Source organism: Canis aureus, chromosome 11 (assembly GCF_053574225.1).
Source record: "Canis aureus isolate CA01 chromosome 11, VMU_Caureus_v.1.0, whole genome shotgun sequence".
NCBI lineage: Eukaryota > Metazoa > Chordata > Mammalia > Carnivora > Canidae > Canis > Canis aureus.
The window spans coordinates 62,427,189-62,444,398 of record NC_135621.1 but is presented as its reverse complement, the minus strand read 5'-3'; the positions used below and the strand labels follow the sequence as shown (position 1 = coordinate 62,444,398).

Sequence of the window (17,210 nt, the reverse complement as noted above, 5' to 3'; positions counted from 1 at the left end):
ATTGATGAAATAAATATTTATTCCTTATTGTATACCAGGCACTGTGCTGGGATCCCATGATAAGTGAAGCCGAACTGTAGTTCAGTGGAAAAGATGAGGTAAGCTAGAATCATTAGGCTGTTCCTCAAAGGTTGAGTCCCTGGAATTGTAGATGAATTTTAAGTTATTGCATTTATATTACAGGGAAGAATGGCTTACACATATTTTTCTCATTTCCCCATATTTAATTTTCTAACATGAAATTGGTACAATGCTTGCTAGTAGATCAGCAATCTAAAGACACCTGGAACTCACTGTGGGTTCTATTTTCTATTTTTATTAATGGCTTTAGATTTAAGGCTATAATAGTTACTAATTTCTTGAGGCCATATTAATTTATGAAGACAAATATATACTATCTCAGTTACTAGGCCACAAAAATATATATCTTCAAATACAATTCTGTTAAAATCTTGACATATTCTAAATGAGAAAATAACCCCTGAATGGGTAATTTGGTAACTTTAATAGAGTTTATTGAGCTTTTTAAAGACAGTTCTTTTTTAATACTATTTGATGATTAATGATACATTGATTGAGAATTAACAGCTATCTTGTTTATACAATTCATTTAAAGGGCTGTTAAGCCCCAAGCTACGATTTAAAAAATGATCTAGGCTCAGTTTAGCATTCATTACACTAAACATCTCAGCCAATGGCAGTCCGGAAAAGTAAATACCACTTCATCAAGAAAACACGGAAATGCTAATTGACAGCTGGCAGAGTCCAATCAGATATTTCTGCAGACAACTAACTGGCTACTTTTGTAGCATCTGTTTCATTTTGCTAAACAACCCTGCTTCCTTCCTTTGCTCTACTGGAAAAGTGAACAGAAGAAGAGACAGCATGTGAACCTGCAAAATAAAAGAAAGAGAAAAAGAAATGCCCAGTGTGTGTCTATATGTGGTCTTAACTTGTGGGAAACAAAGGCCATGATTATTTTTACAATTTATCCCAAAATTCTTGAGGGAGAAGTGTGAAACTTAGTCAAGTGTAGGGGTCTAAATTTGGACGCTCTGATGCCAAGTACCCAGATTGCAACAAACACAACTGAAATGGAAGATAGAGGAATCAGCATAATTTGTGCGGAAAAAGTTACGACAAAAATCCAGGCTATATTACTTCACATTTATGTAGGGAGATAGTGTAGCAACTTAGCAATCTCACCCAATGTTTTGTTCGAAGGCCCAATTATTATTGTTTTTCTTCCATTTAATCTCTGATTAGTTTAGCTGATCATAGGAAATGCTCACCTAGTGGAAAGTACAAGAGGAAAATGGTTTTTTAGATTTATGATCCTCTTTGTTACACACCCATCCAATTTCCAAAGCTAGTCTCAACCCCCTACACCATGCCCCATCCACCTCCCCCACCCCCAAACACAAAGAAAAAGTAGCAAAGGCAAAGAGAGGGAACAGAAGAAAGAACTAGAGAGAGAGAGAGGGGGAAAGACCAGTCATTTAATATGTTTGCCTACATGGCATTCTACCTTTGAACCTTCCAAATGCAACTTTATACATTGTCTTTTGACATTATGCAGTTTAGAATCCTGAAAGCTCTCAGTTTAGACAACTAAATTATTGCTTGTCAATTTAGCTTGGGATGAAAGACAGGTGTTTTGTTTCACAGTAAAACTCCATTTAGAGCCTACATTGGCTCTAAATCCAATCCCAGCTTTTTGTTGTAGGCTGGCATTGAAGTGTATCACAGTAGGAATTATCAGTCAGAGCCCCAACAGTCAATCCGCACAAGATCCTTCACCTTGGTTCCTCTGGATGGGCATGCCTAACACCATTTAAAAGCAATTGAGATAAAGACTCCTTCCAGCTCCAAGGGTTAGAGCTCTTGCTGATATTCCACTGCCGTTTTGCCTCCAACAAAGAATTAAGCTGAGCAAAGTTGAAAATCCCTATTAGTCTTCTTAGGAACCAAGGCAAGACTTTATGATTCTTTAGTAAATATTCATTAGGACCATGTTTTAGTTAAGCAATGGAGATTTGAGGTGTAGGAAGCCTTAGTTCAGTATCTACCCCAATTCCATCACCATTTTAAAGATGAAGTAACTTGACCACGATCAAAGATCAAACTAGTTCATGGCAGAGTCAGCATTGTATCTAAATATTCTGACTGAAAAACTAGTTCTCCTTCTACCATATAGTTCTAATTATTTCGTGAAAATGATGTTTAGAACTCTTTATGGGGTTCCATGGGTTTTCTATGATCAAGTCTCAGGTGGTTTGTACACATGCAAACTTTTCAGTTAAGGTTTAAATCAAAGAATATTGTAATTACATATTCATCATAATTATCATGTAGGCTGTGTTCAACTTTAAATTTAGTAGTCTTTTTAACTTCTTTTCTTGAAAATGCTTGAATTAGATGGAGATCAGTGAAAAAATTCTATATGAGTTTCAATAGATTAATACATTTCTTTCAATGCATTTGTAAAATATCTTGAAGATAAAAGCAACATCTTATTTATTGTTAGTCTTTCAGTGCCTACCATAATGCCTTGTCCATAAAAAGTTCCTGATGGATGTTTGTTGAGTTCTAATTTGATGTTTGATTCAGGTTCCTAATCCTGTATTATCTGTAATTCATCTGACTAGTTATAAACTATATAAATTTCTCTTGGCCAAGTTTCCTATTTACCAATCAATCTATTATTAGTTTATCTTTGCCTAAATGTTCAGCTAGGAGTAAGATGATTAGATACGGGAATGACCTGACAAAATCTCTTTTATTTGGCTATAGGATATATAGTAAGGGGAGTTATATAATTAAGAAGAATAGTTGTTGTTGTTTTTTAATTTTCAAAAAAGTCCTGTATTAAAATAGATAAAACATCTGACTTATGGGCTTTAAAATAAATGACCTAGGAGCACTTGGGTGGGTCAGTTGCTTAAATGTCTGACTCTTGATCTCAGCTCAGGTCTTGATCTCAGGGTTGTGAGTTCAAGCCTTTTGCTGGGCTCCAGACTGGGTGTGAAGACTACATAAAATAAAAATAAAATAAGATAAATGACCAAGTGTGTTTTCATGTGTCTAATGGAAATACCAATACAGGACTATTATGAAAAATCAAATGAGATTAGAAGTGATGGTAATAAAAATGTTAAAAGCAATATGTAAACAGCATGACACCGGGAATAGTAATCATAATTATAAGAAAAATAGTAACCTTGAAATTTCCTGCATGTTTAGGGGTTAGACTAAGGATCTGGGGTCAATTCTTAACAAATAAACAGAGGGAAAGAGTTCTTCAGGTTCTAGGGCCAATGACTCAAGACATAAAACATGCAGTAATTGACAAGTGAGGGTATCCCTACTGGCCTTTTGCTCTAACTCTGCCTATAAAAAAGAACTGCATTCAAATGCATGGTTGACAATGAAATGGAAGTTTCATCACATTGCCCTACTCATGACCTCAAAGCTGACCTCCAGATCACCCCTCAGTCAAAATGTTAGAGGAGTCACTGAATGTGGTTTTAAGCTGGATTCAGCAGAGTTTGCTGAACAGAAACCCAGAGTATTGTATTTCAGTAGTTGTTTTTAATTCTGTGCGTGAGGGCTCCTGTGGCATGATTAGCTTTGATGATATCACCAATTTATTGGTCTACTGCCAAGATTTTATTCATCCTTTATTTTCCAGATATCTCCTAAGCTGTTAGGAACAAGCTATCAACTTTTCCTTGCTTTGCAAACGATTAGTATAATTGGACCTATTCTCCAAGTGGCCTCTGAACCAGTTTTAGAGTTTATCTGGGTAAAAGGTAAGTGAAGAGTTTAGGATTAGAACCCAGACAGAGGGTGTGGTACAGGTGAATTTCCAACCTGTCCTTTCTTTTCTTGGCTTATCTGAAGACATATCATTATCTTCAAGGAACCAGCCGTTAAAAGAAATCAGTCAGTTAGGTCTAAAAATGACATCGTACATGGTTAACCAACTTGTTTCTTTCTGGTTACCTTTTAAACTAAACTTGTTTGCTTTGGCTTTTCTTTTTTAATTCGAAAGACAAGAAGTCACACAAGTAAAATGCAAATCAGTTCATTTATTAAGCAGTTCAGTCAAAATTGTTCCTTGGCATTATAATCAGTTGACTTCTTTGCCTTCTTGCCATGAACATTTAGTTCCCTACAGTTTTTTGAAGTCCCTGAAACCACATATACCAGAAGATTATTCAGAAGATTGAATACAGTTTACATATATTTGTACTATTTCTGTGTCTACAAACACGGCTTAAATTTAAATTAATTTAAAAAAAAATGATTTCATTATGCATTTTCTTTCATGTGTATAACTGTTACGATGAAAATGACCTGAGATTTTTTTTTTTGAGAGTTAAAGAACGATTTCTTCCTGTTCACAAATATTGTAAACAATGGCTTAAATCAAATGATTTTTCTTTTTTCAGTCTCTTTCGTCATTATGCCAAAAACTAGGTATATGTTTGACTTTTCTTCCTCAGGAAACTGTCTCTGCCAAATAGTTACTTAGGGGACTTTCTAAACATAACATTCTTATTTTCTTTCCTTTGACCTATAGGCCCTGAGACACATCTGAACTACCTGTTAATGATCTTTAGGAACCGTTTTGTTCTGGGGTCATGTGGCCACATTCATCTCTGAATGGAAGGTTTTTATCAGCCTAATGAATGCTAAATTTATCAAAAAACTGTTTTGTTTTATTTTCAAAAATAATTTATGTATTACAGAGAGAGAAATGAAAGGGAAAGAGCATAAGCTGGAGGACTGAGGGAGAGAGAGAGAGAGAGAGAATCTCCGACTCTGGGCTGAGTGTGGAATGGATGCGGTGCTCAATCCCAGGACCCTGAGATCATGACCCGAGCTGAAACCAAGAGTTGGACACTTAACTCACTGAGCCAACCAGGTGTCCTGTGTCATAAAACTATTTTATAACATAAAAATAAGCACTTAAACTTTTGTATTCACCAGTTCCCACAAGACAAAGTCCAAATTCATTCAGATGATATTCGATTGGTCACACACACAATTTGGTCTCAACGTACCAACACCTTATACACTAGGGTAGGTGTTAGTAAACATTTTCAGGAAAGGGCCAGATAGTAAGTATTTTAGGCCATTTGGTCCATACATGCTCTGTTGGTACCTTCCAACTCTACCGTGCAGCGTAAAGGCAGCCATAGACAGTATGTAAATACATGGACGTTACTGTGTTCCAATAAAACTTTATTCATAGAAACTGAAATTTGTATTTCGTATGATTTTCACATGTGACACAATAGGCCTTTTGATTTTTTTCCAACTGTGTAAAATTTTAAAAAACATTCTTAGCTTGCTGCCTGTACAAAAATAGTTGATGATCTGGATTTGGCCTGAGGGCTGCTCTATCTCGCTGAACCTTACACTAGAGCCTACAGAAGTTCACATTTTTTTTTCTGAACATGCTCTGAATTTCTGTGCTTCTATACCTCTCCGTATATAGTTTCTACCTCCTACATCTTTCTCTTTTTTTCTTAGCCTAAATATTATTCTTGGTGAACTGAGCTCAGGTGGTACTCTCTCTGTGAAGCCTTCGATGATTAGAACTCACCCTTCTATGCCAAGTCACATTCTCATTCCACTCGGTTCCAAGAGTACGTTGCACATTCCTGTTATAAGAACAGTACATAAAAAACTCAGAAGGTGTTTGCTAAGTATTTCCTGAATGAATCAATAAATGAATAAATTAATGATGGAGATGCCAATGAATGACTTGTACCAAAATTACTACACAGCCTGAAAATGAGCTCTATGTGGATAGCTAGTTATACTCATCTGTCTATCCCCAAGGCCTGAAAAGTGTTTGGCATGTGCTAATATTTTAATTGCTATATGCTGAATTAATGTTTTGAGGTTTATCTTGAGATAAACCTATGAAGAATGAATTTTATTCCTTATGGACATTCTTAGATTTCTGGGTTGAAATAGTTCTATTTGATTCTCTACAAAAATTGCCATACCTAGACCCCTAAAGCTAAGTTATGAGTTACAAACAACCACTTTCCTGTCACTACTTGTAGACACATGCTTGTTTATGTTTGGCTAATTAAAATTAATCACCCTAGTCTTCCTTCCCTTCAAGGGCATTACTTCCCATTAACTTCAATGAAGCTTGTTTGACTTCAATGGAAGTTTTTACCTGCATAGGGACAGTGAGGAATCAGGACAAATATCTTTAAGGCTGTCATTTGTCACCATGAACAAAAGAAATAGAGATCCTTAGGCATGAGGCGCCGTAGCACACTTCACGTGCCTCTCTTAATTCTATCTTTGCTGACAACCCATGACTGCCACATAAAAGGAAGCATCAGAATTATAATTGAATGGTTCTGAAATATCAGAGACAGAACCTCTGAAAAGGAGGTTCACAAACTTATTCCTTGGCAAGGTTAGTGATTTGAGTACCTAAGCCCGGCCAGAACACTGTTGACAGCATTTCCAATGCATAGCATATGCATTTCCTTTGAGTTGGTGTTGAATAGGAAAGCATGGTAGCTTAACTTTATTCCACCAGCACACCATTTTCTTTGACAACCCTCCACTACTCAGAACACCCCTGAGAAACAGAAAGTTGAGGAGGGAAAAGGCATCTGAGCAACCACAGCAATATCAGAGTATCCATGCTCTACAACTTGAACATTTTATTCACAATATATTTATTTCATGTGGAGTATGATGTATCGAAAGTGCTTGGCAAAATAGGGGTGCCAATCTGGTACGCCCAGGTGCCAGTGAGGTGCAAGATTCCACATTTTTAAAGCTTCTGTAGATATCAAAATTAAAGTCAAGCCAGGCTTATTGTTTCTAAAGGCACTAAGCAACTTAATTATCATAGGAACAACATGGTGTTCTCCTGAAGATGACTGTTCCAGAATCCCTACCTTAATTATACGATAAAGCAACTGCTTTTCTTTATTTTTACAACTTTTTATAGGACTGTTTGCCAAAATTTAAATGAGATTGTATATATGTAATATGATATGGTATATATATATATATATATATATATATATATATATATATAATCCCCAGCTCTAAGGTTTGGCACTCAGTTCCTTCTTGACATCCTTATCTCTTTGGAATTAAATAGAATTATTAGCTGAATAACTTGGAAAAAATACACAGCAAATGGTCACAGAGCAACCCATATCCACTCAGATGGAGATGAGGGTATAAGGGAAAAAAACCTAATATTTATTATATTCCAAATCCAACAGCTGGGACTTTATATATGTTATCTCATTTAAAAGTCCTAAATGGTCCAATAAAGAAGTTGTTATTGCCTGCATTGATATTTGGAGTTTATAATTAAAAATTTAAAATTTTAATTCTAAAGAGTACTGTTCCCTAAATCTTACTCATCCTCTGCTTGTACTAGTTAGTTTCTCTCCACCTAAACAAAGCATCCGTTCTCACCTAAAATCCCCTAATTGAAGCCTCTCTTTTAGTGTAAGGCAGAACCTCTGCCAACATCTTCCGTGAAAGTGCATACTACCTGAGTCAGGTAAAGCACCAGCCATAACAATGCACCAAGACTTTGACGGGTATCAAGTAGTCAGATTTTTTTTTTTTTTTTCAAGTAGTCAGGTTAAAACAGCGTTGCCTCGGGGAGAGAAAAGCTAAATGGCACTCAGAGAAAGCTGAGTCTTAGCTGTAGAGACCAGGAACAATCCAGATACTCAGGGTTCTAGCTTGCATGGGATGGTGTGTGTAGGCTGTGGATCAGAGGTCTGGGGGGTTCCTCGGATAACACAAGCATCCCGGTTAAAGGCTGCACCAAAAGCAAATTCTCTCTGTTTTATGGTCCCGATGGAGACAAAAAGCATCGCAGTAAGCATAAACCATCCTCTCTCTCTCTCCCTCTCTCCCTCTCCCTCTCTCTCTCTCCCCCCCCCCCCCCCCCCCATCCTGCGATCAGAAGATCCTTTGCCTTCACTGGTATTGGCTTTCCAGCAGCTAGGCCTTGCGCGGCCTTCAGGGCAGGCAGTGCCCTGCCATCAGAGAATGAGAGTCTGGGCCACGCAATCAATGCTAAAGTCCGAGGCTGGATCGGGATGGGAGGCTGAGTCAATCGTTCAATCAACGAATGAGACGTTTCTATTGGCAGAGGCTTCTAGTTCCATTTCTCAAATCCAGAGAGGTGCTCTCCAGGGTGGTTATTTCTTACTGTTTTAGCTCCTTTTGTTGGTTTTTTCCCCCAGAGAGTAGCTCGGCAAATCTCCTTCTAACATCCTTTGCTTCGGACGCCCACGTAAAGGTAGTAGCATCCCCTAGATGGACTCACTTGTAAGGTCTATCCGTATAGATTAGATTATTTCCACCCAACCAGAATCAAATGTATTATCTCACACAGTATTTCCCAAATTTCCCCGATGACAGGTGTTACCTGGGGTCCTGTTAAAAACAGAGATCTCTGGGCTCTAGCATCCATTCCTGCAGAGAGGGGCCTGGCCGTCTGCATATTTGACATACAGATGATCCTCCCTGCTGACAGCCCACCGCCACCAGACCTGCTCTTTCTCCTGTTATTTCTTTCACAGCACTTAGTGCTTGGGGACACACCAGTCAATAAAATTGAATGACTAAATCTCAGAGATGCTCTAACACCATGCGGCCCATCTACTTCTCGAGTGTCCATCCAGTTAGTTCTCGAAGTCTGCTGATGTCTCTGTAAGAATCTTCGGTTATCCCCTCCCCTCTGCTTCTTCTTCTCTAGGGCCTCTCTCACTCTCATCCAACCCTTAAAGTTCTACCAGGAACTTTTCTAAAACACAGATCACTTGCTTGAAAATCTTTCAATGATCTACTCTTTTCCCTCCAAACCTGGAATCGCGTCGCCATTGCCCATAGCCTACCATAAAATAAGCCCCTAAAATTATAGAGTTTTTACCCAAAGCTCTTAACTTTCCCATTTCACCTTTAGTCTCTGTGTCTACTTCAGTGCCCCCAACAGCTCCAACGCAAGCCAATAACCCCACTCCTTGTATTTTCTTCAACTATTTGCCATGTGTATTCCTCTCTCTTTCATTTGCTCTGCCTCTATGTGCATCTTTTTCACTCCTTCACCTTCCTTACCCAAAAAGAAAATCCCATTGCAGCCATAGGGAGGCTTCCTCAATTTTTGTCTCTCTCTGGCTGTGTTAGCAGGTCTACCTGAGCCCCAATTGGGATCCTTTTGAGTCCTGACCTGTTTCTCTCCTTTGAGATAACAAGACATTCCCTACAATTATGGGGTCAACCAGATACACCAGGAGCTCTGGGGTTTAATTAAGCCTATGCGGTCATCCTGGGCTGTCCTGGGGATACACAGCCAGCCAAATCCAGGAGACTGGACTTCCCCTGCTGAGGAAGTGCAACATTTCTTTTGAGATGTCAGGTCAGAATGGTATGGCTCTAAAGTCAGACATAGGAGGAGTTTAGGACTCTAGGCTACCTACTATAGTCTTCTGCCAACCTTTGACTTGAGCGACATATGTGGCCCATGTGTTTAACTCTCATCCATCCACAGTGACACCTTCAGCCTACGATACCTAAGGATGGTGAGTACAACTGCAGATGTCATTTACCCAGTGTGTCCATTATTGTTGGCATTCAAAGAATTTATCCCTTTCTTTCCACAGGCTCTGTGCCATGTGTCAGACATATTTCCAGGTGGCCACAACTATCTCCTCTAAAGGCTTCCAAGATCATTTCTCCAAAATGCCAATAGGTCCTTTCCATTAATTTTCTGATTCATTGATTAATTGCTATGTTTACATCATACTAGTCCAGGTAGGTTTAAGCCAGGCTGATCCAAGGACAGATATTTCTTATGTAAAAGGGACCATTCTTCTTGTTCGGCCTCTTGTCCTTTATCTTCCTTGCTGGTGGATGTGTGTGGAAGACAGGGGTGCAGACAACAGTGAAAGAGATCACATTCAAGGAATGTAACGGCTTTAGCCTAATTAGTTCAAGAGAAAGTGCAGTTGGTAGATACATTGCTCTACACGTCCACTAGAATTCCGCACTGTAACTTAACGTGATCAGGTAAGAAGTTATTCTTCACATTATCTTGCATACTCTGGACAAGACTTACATTCATGCTTTTCGTCAACGAGGCACAAAAACAATTTTTGAGAGAATTATTGGAAGCCAGTACAGTGGATGATGAGTTAACAACATTACAACAAGTAATGTTGTAAATAGAATTTAAAAAATGGTATGGGGGTGGGGGGTGCACCTGGGTGGCTGTCAGTTAAGCATCCTACTCTTGATTTCAGCTCAGGTCATGATCTCAGGGTCATGAGATTGAGGCCTGCTTTGAGCCCTGCTTCAACCCCGTGTCTGGCTCTATTCTCTCTCTCTCTCTCTCTCTCTCTCTCTCTCTCTCTCTCTCGGGCTCTGAGCTCAGTGGGGAGTCTTCTTCTCTCCTTCTCCCTCTGTCCTTCCTCCAAACTGTGCTCTCTCTTTCTCTAAAATAAATAAAAGTCTTTTAAGAAAATGGTACCAGGGAACTGCATACACGTTCTGAAGAGTCTTGGCATTATAAGCAATAACAAACAGCACTGCTATCTTTTCTCATGATGGGAGTTGTGGTTGTAGTCAGAAACGTTAATATTTTTAAAATTAAAATATACAAGAAAAAAAAACTATGAATAGAAGATCTTTGTACCTGAACAGGAAGAGACAGTGCTTGGACACTGAAAGATTATAATACACAGTGATTGCACAAGAAGAAGATGCCTAAGTTTTCTTCTCGACCCCTTTTTCTAAATTGTCAATGACTGGCCCCTGAATTTTGTAATCATATTTAAACAGTTATATGGAAAGATTTTTCTTGTTGTTGTTATTTTTGGTTTTGTTTGTTTGGCCTGGGATCCTGCATACGTTAAGGGCAGCCCTGTTGCCCACGTGCTATACTAAGCCAATTACGTGCACCTTCTATTTTCATATTCACAGTAATTCTGTGAGACAGTTATTATCTTATTACATAGAAAATAAGACCTAGAGCACTTAAATAATTTGCTCGTGCACACAATTAGTAAATGGCTGAAACGAGATTCTAATTCAGAACAACTTCATCTTGGCGCATACATCAACCTTAGAAAACCTAGGACACATCTCATCCCAACATGAGTTGCATTTCCTGGATTCAGGATTACTTTTATACTTGTGGGGACCATTATTTTTATTTCTTCATTGTTTATAAAATATTTGCTGCATGTCTGCTACCTGCCAGATACCATTCTAAGCATTTAATGTGCATTATTCACGAAATAATTTTAACAATCTAATGATGTACGTGTTGATAATATGCCCATCGTATCACTGGAGAAACTGAGGCCCAGAGTGGTTAGGTAACTTGCTCAAGGTTACTCAGCCATCATTGGTAGAACAGAGAATCAAAAAAGGCTATCTGACCCTGGAGCCCAAGCAAATCAGACCAAATACCCTGGTTTCGTTCCTTCAACTTTTAATTCTGAACTAAACAGCTACTCACCAAGACACAAAAAACATCACAAACTATAATATGTAGATGACTAGGATCGATCTATGATTTTGCTGTCTGGCGATTCTACTTCAACAGCCTTGGCATAACCTGAGGGCTTAGCATTGCTAGTGCAATGACACCTCTCATTCTTGCAGGGACACCTGTACTGGAAAGATTCCTATGGTCCAAGGGTGAGCTTTGCAGCTGCCGTGGTGCGACCACAGTGGGGGTCCCACAGCTTCCATCGCCCCTGACTGAGAACACCTCAGAGGGGAATGTATTTTAATTCCAGAATATGACATCATTCCTTCATAAGGAAGTTGCGTGTGACCATATGCATGGGTGTGTAAATACATACATGCCTATCCTATTTTTTTCATGGTGAGTTTTTGCTAATTATAGTTCTTTCACTTCCATGTCCCAATAGGGAATTTTATCATTGAAGGTGTATATTTGCCATCGCACAGACATAGGGAAGGTATCAAGTATCCCATTTACTATAGATACCTCGGCTTAGATACAAACATAATATGATATATCTGGCCAAAACTTGATAGCAGCAGTCAATTAGCCAAGCATGTGGAACTATTTGGGGAAAAAAAATCAGATAATTGACTAAAAATTTTGATTTTCATTCGGATGCCTGAATGAATACCACCAAGCTCTTTATCATTTGATATTTTTCCCTGACTACTTAGAGCGACAAATATTTTACTCCTTCAAACAGTATTAGCAATAACATACCTACACAAAAAAGCTGTGAGAAAAATGTGATGGCTTAGAAATTTATAAAGGATAATTTTTATCCTTTGTAAAAAGAATTTTCATTCAGAGCAACAACTCTAAGATTCTTTCACCCCCATCAACTCCCTGTTTTGTTTCACGGTTCCATTGATCATTTACAAATGGTAAAAAAAAAAAAAAAAAAAAAAAGAAAAAATCTCTTTAGCCCACCCTATATTTCACCCTAGGTGACTGAACTCTGCATTTTGATTTCTAAACGGGCAGATAGATGTACTGTAACGAGAGCACAAAGAAACAGGTTTATAACTTGGTACATTATGGCACTGGGTTCAAAGCAGTGCCGTAAGCCTTTGTTTCAGACTCATGCAGATAAATTCCAGCATTTTCTAGGATTGTAACAATGCAGAATATGAAGGAGGAGGGTTGGGGGGGGGGAGGAGAAAAAGAAAGATGCAAGAAAGAGAAAGAAAATGAATTAAAACAAAGCAAAACTCCTGGGATGGTTTAGGCTGCAGGGTATTTTCCCAGAGTTCTGTCCAAGAATAATCTAGTAAAAATGTGGACAGAGAACCACCGACCCCTGCTTTCCCCCGAACATATGCAGCTCTGATCAGTCTGGTATTTCAAGAGAAACAAGGTCCTGAACCCGAGTCCTCAGACACATAACAAAGCGCACTTCACAGCTGTGATGCACGGCGACGATCGGCTCCGAGGCCTGAGTGGGTCCCAAGACAATGCCTCCTTTATCACCCAGAGGACAAATATCTAGACAGCAATATTTTCTGCTTGAATGCTTCAAGCAGCTCGCACAACTCCTGACTGAAAGGGAAAACTGAGCTCAGAGTGTTTGCTGAGTGATTATTTTAATTTACTACTTGATGTAAATCTAAATGAACTGACACCCAGCTCAAGATGGGCAGAAAACAATCATCGAGGAGGGTTGGGGGGGCCTGTGGGAGGGAAGGGGGGGGTCCAGGCAGTGGGGGGGGGCAACATGACACCAGCCTCTGAGGGTTAGCCCAGGTTTCGCCAACTTTGGCAGTGGCCTGGTAACAGAGAGGGGGGCAGGCTCAGCATTCCGTCTCCTTCTCTCAATTACCATAATAAGTTCAGTAATTTTGTGCTGTTTATTTATCAGGCGAGGACAACAAAGAAAGCCCAGGAAGTCTGCTCTGGAGGCACCAGGACAAAGCCCCAGACAGAAAGCAGTCACGTGCGGGGAGCCGAGCCGAGACACCACTCCTCGAGCACCTGATTATTCTTTCTCAGTATTTAGAAGCAAAAATTATCCTTAAGAGAAACAACAGCAGGCACACCACGAGCTCTACAGATGAGAAGATTGGGGTAAGATGGGGACTGAGGAAAATCGAGGGCAACTTGACAACTAAGTTTTAATTCCTTATAAAAAGCTGTCTCTCCTTCATGTCAGTTATTTGTCCAAAGTTAGTGGTAGAGAGAAAAGATTTTTTTTTTTTTTAAGATAACTATTTGTTCCCTCTTCTCCTCTGTCACATGTGGCCCTAGTTTCTTAGAGTGGAAACTTTTTCAGCTCTGATGAATATTTCTGAGAAACAGAAAAATGGCAAAATCATAGCTGTGTCTGGTTAAGATGAACATCACATTTCTTTGTGGTGCTCGTGAGATATTATACAAAGCATCATCTCTCTCTCCCTCCCTCCCTCCCTCTCCCGCTCGTGAAACACTACACTAAACAGTCACAGGACCAAGATATGGATTCCCATTTCCAGGTTTGTCTCTTCTGTCTAAAAGAGACCTTCATTTCTGCCATGACTGCCTAGCATCTCCTTTAGAAAATTAGCAATGTTTGCTAATGAGCGTAATCCTTGTTATTTGTAGCGCTGTTATAAATGGCATGGGGTAGTCACATAAATCCCCATGCATAATTCTGAAAATATGTCCAATAGAGGAAAAAATCTATCACTCCTTGTTTTCCACAGTCACAATATGGAACCAGATTATGGGTCCTATCTTTTTTATTTGTCCTTACCAACCAGTTTAAGAGGGGTCTACCTGTATAGATCTGGACAAATAATTCAACGAACAAAATAATTGGATAAACACTCATATCGAATTTAATATTAATATAGAATACAGTGTTTATTGCTTTATCTGTTTAGTGGATGCAACATCGAGATACATACCCCCCCCACACACACACACAAACACACATCTGTTGGGTGCAACAATCGAGAGGTAGCCATTCCTTCTCTAAGTAGAAGCCCTGAAGTTCTCTGTAAAGACCTTGGACATGGCCATGGGGAATACCATACATGGTGAGTAAGGTGAAACCGGCAGAGTGGGTCTTTCATCTGTACTTTTTTTATATGCTGAGGCTGTTGACATTTTGAGTAAGATTTTATTTCAGAGGACTTGATGTAGCCTTTGCTTGAAAAACTTGTTTTCAAAGGGAGAAGAAGGCTTTCTTGAAAACCATTGCCCTAGGTTGTCCTTAAAAGACTATGTAAAAGTAATGGGAAAAAATACAGTCACCTGCCTTGCGAATTAGACACATATTGGTATCATCTGTGTTGTAATAAAGCTGAAACATCTCCAACATTGCCTGCTCCATTGTCTCTGACCATCTTTATCTACATATGGAGATACATACTGAGAGTGTGGGATCCCAGTAGAATTTTTTTGAGTTCCCCTCCATCTTTGCCTTAATGCCTTTTTGGGGATAGGTCACTTGTATGTCATTTTGTGTACAGTATCTTAATAAGTAGCTGGTAGGTGAAGGGTATACTTAGATGCTAAGGAATCAGAGATGATTAGGATAGGATCCCCAAACTCAAGTCATGGGGATTAGTTTGACTGATGCTTGCTTGTTTTATTTGGAAAGCTTGTAAGGTGGGTGAATTACATCAAATTGGGATTAAGCATGCCAGTCCTATCTATAATATAAAAATGTCATAAAAAGTCTGCCGTGCCTCATTTGTTGGAGGAATCCCATTTTTTAAAAAGATGGATAGATAGATAGATTGATTGATTGATTTTAAAGAGAGAGAGAGAGAGCAGAGAGAGGGGCAGAGGGAGAGGGAGGGAGAATCTCAAGCAGACTCACCGCTGGGCATGGAGTCCGCCACAGGGCTCAATCTCATGACCCTAAGATCATGACCTGAGCCAAAATCAAGAGTGGGGCACCTAATGGACTGAGCCACTCAGGTGCCCCAGAAATCCAATTTTATGAATCAACATTGAACTGCCCTTTTGTCAATAAGGCTAAAGTATCTCTCTGACTGCAGGACCACATCAGGATTGCCTGTGACGTATACAAGCTACAGATTCTTAACGCATTTATTTAAAAAACAACAACAACAACAACAACAAAAAAAAAACTGATGCTTAGCCCTCAAAGCAATCTTTTAGATAAGGAGCAGCATGTTTTTCTTCTGCTTTTCTAGCGCATGAAGAAGTTGACTCACCACCTGGTCTTTTTTAATACCTCAGGTAGTGTCATGAAGAAGAAATTATTCTTCTGACTTATAGTTTTATCTGACTGTGACTTCTAGACAAGGAGTAGCCAAAGGAGAAAAGAGCTGATTTGATTGAATAATACAAGATAATGTATTTGATTGAATAATCAAAATAAGAATTTTCTTCTAGGTTATCACTCCTCACTCACACAAACTTGGACAAGCCCAAGCAGGGACTTTAATAGGCTTTTAAAATAACTCTTTCATAATACAGTAGACCATACAATGCTGTTTAGATTATTTTATTTCCATAATAAACCCTCATTAAGTATATTTATCTAATGATACGACAGAACTGAAGGGAAAGGGAATAAAAAAAAATATGTGCATGTGTTAAACATTAGCCCCAGCAGAAGATTTATAAATAAATTACAGATAATTTATAGAATCATGCCATATTTATAATTGCATGTTTAAAGCAATCTTCTTATGGTAATTGTATTGTATGGCCAACTCTAAGAAGAGGGAAATTATAAATTTATATTTCCAGAGTTTACTGAGATGTGCTGTCTTTTATAGGTAAAATTGTATTGTGTATTCAGAGTGGAAAATGAAGTTTCTATTTCAGTGTGACTCATACCCCATTACTAAATGTTCAGAAAGCTCAGCATAAAAAATTAAATGTTCACTATTTCTCAAAGAGGTCATTGCTTAAATTCCAAATTAATTTTCAAACAAGTCTGCTATAAAAGAATCAATAAACTTTGTATGACAAAGCAAAACTCTGCTGGTGCTTTCAAGATAAATGATAAACGGATCCTCCTTTGAGAAGAAGGAAGGATTTCAATGTCATGGGCAGCATTATGGTGCCCGCTGGTTCTCAGAGTTCGTTCTGAAATTATTTCAACATAAGGCACAAGAGTGAGGTTGTAAAATACCCAAGGAACCAAAGAAGCCAAACCCATTGGTCTCAGATGCATCATTTATTGTTAGGATGTTTCTTCTTGACACCTGAGACAGGAACAATTCAGCGAATTAACCTGTCATTGTGGTGAGACCGTAATGCACATTATGCTGGATACTTCTAAAAGTGTAACATAACCTTATGCGGTAGGTCAAGAGCTCTGTTCATTCATACTTTCAGATGAGAACACAGATGGTTAGGTGATATGCTCAAATAAATTCATTCATTCAACAAATATTTTTTGAAAGATTTTATTCATTTATTTTGAGAGAGAGAGAGAGAGAGAGAGAGAGAGAGAAAGCATGAGCAGGGTAAGGGACAGAGGGAGAGGCAGACTCCCCACTGAGCAGGGAGCCGGACGCGAGGCTCCATCCCAGGACCCCGGTCATGACCTGAACAAAAGGCAGATGCTTAACCAACTGAGCCACCCAGCCGCCCGTCATTCAACAAATATTTATGTTTAGTAATCCTCTACCCCAGGCTGTTCAAGGTGCTGGGAAAGCATCTGCGAACAAAATCACATCCCTGCCCTCAA

The 17,210-nt window shown here is 38.9% G+C and overlaps 1 long non-coding RNA gene across 7 annotated transcripts in view; it reads left to right on the top strand.

Moving 5' to 3' along the window:
• Nucleotides 1–16,437, top strand: part of LOC144324204 (uncharacterized) — a 285,014-nt gene extending 268,577 nt beyond the window's left edge. For 3 of the 7 annotated variants that reach the window (XR_013389726.1, XR_013389723.1, XR_013389724.1), the window contains one exon: nucleotides 13,416–16,436. This is a non-coding gene — a long non-coding RNA (uncharacterized LOC144324204). Of the gene's footprint in view, nucleotides 1–13,415 lie in introns of all 7 variants that reach the window. The other 4 variants (XR_013389717.1, XR_013389710.1, XR_013389725.1 and 1 more) reach the window with 2 other exon arrangements.
• Nucleotides 16,438–17,210: the final 773 nt, after the last annotated feature.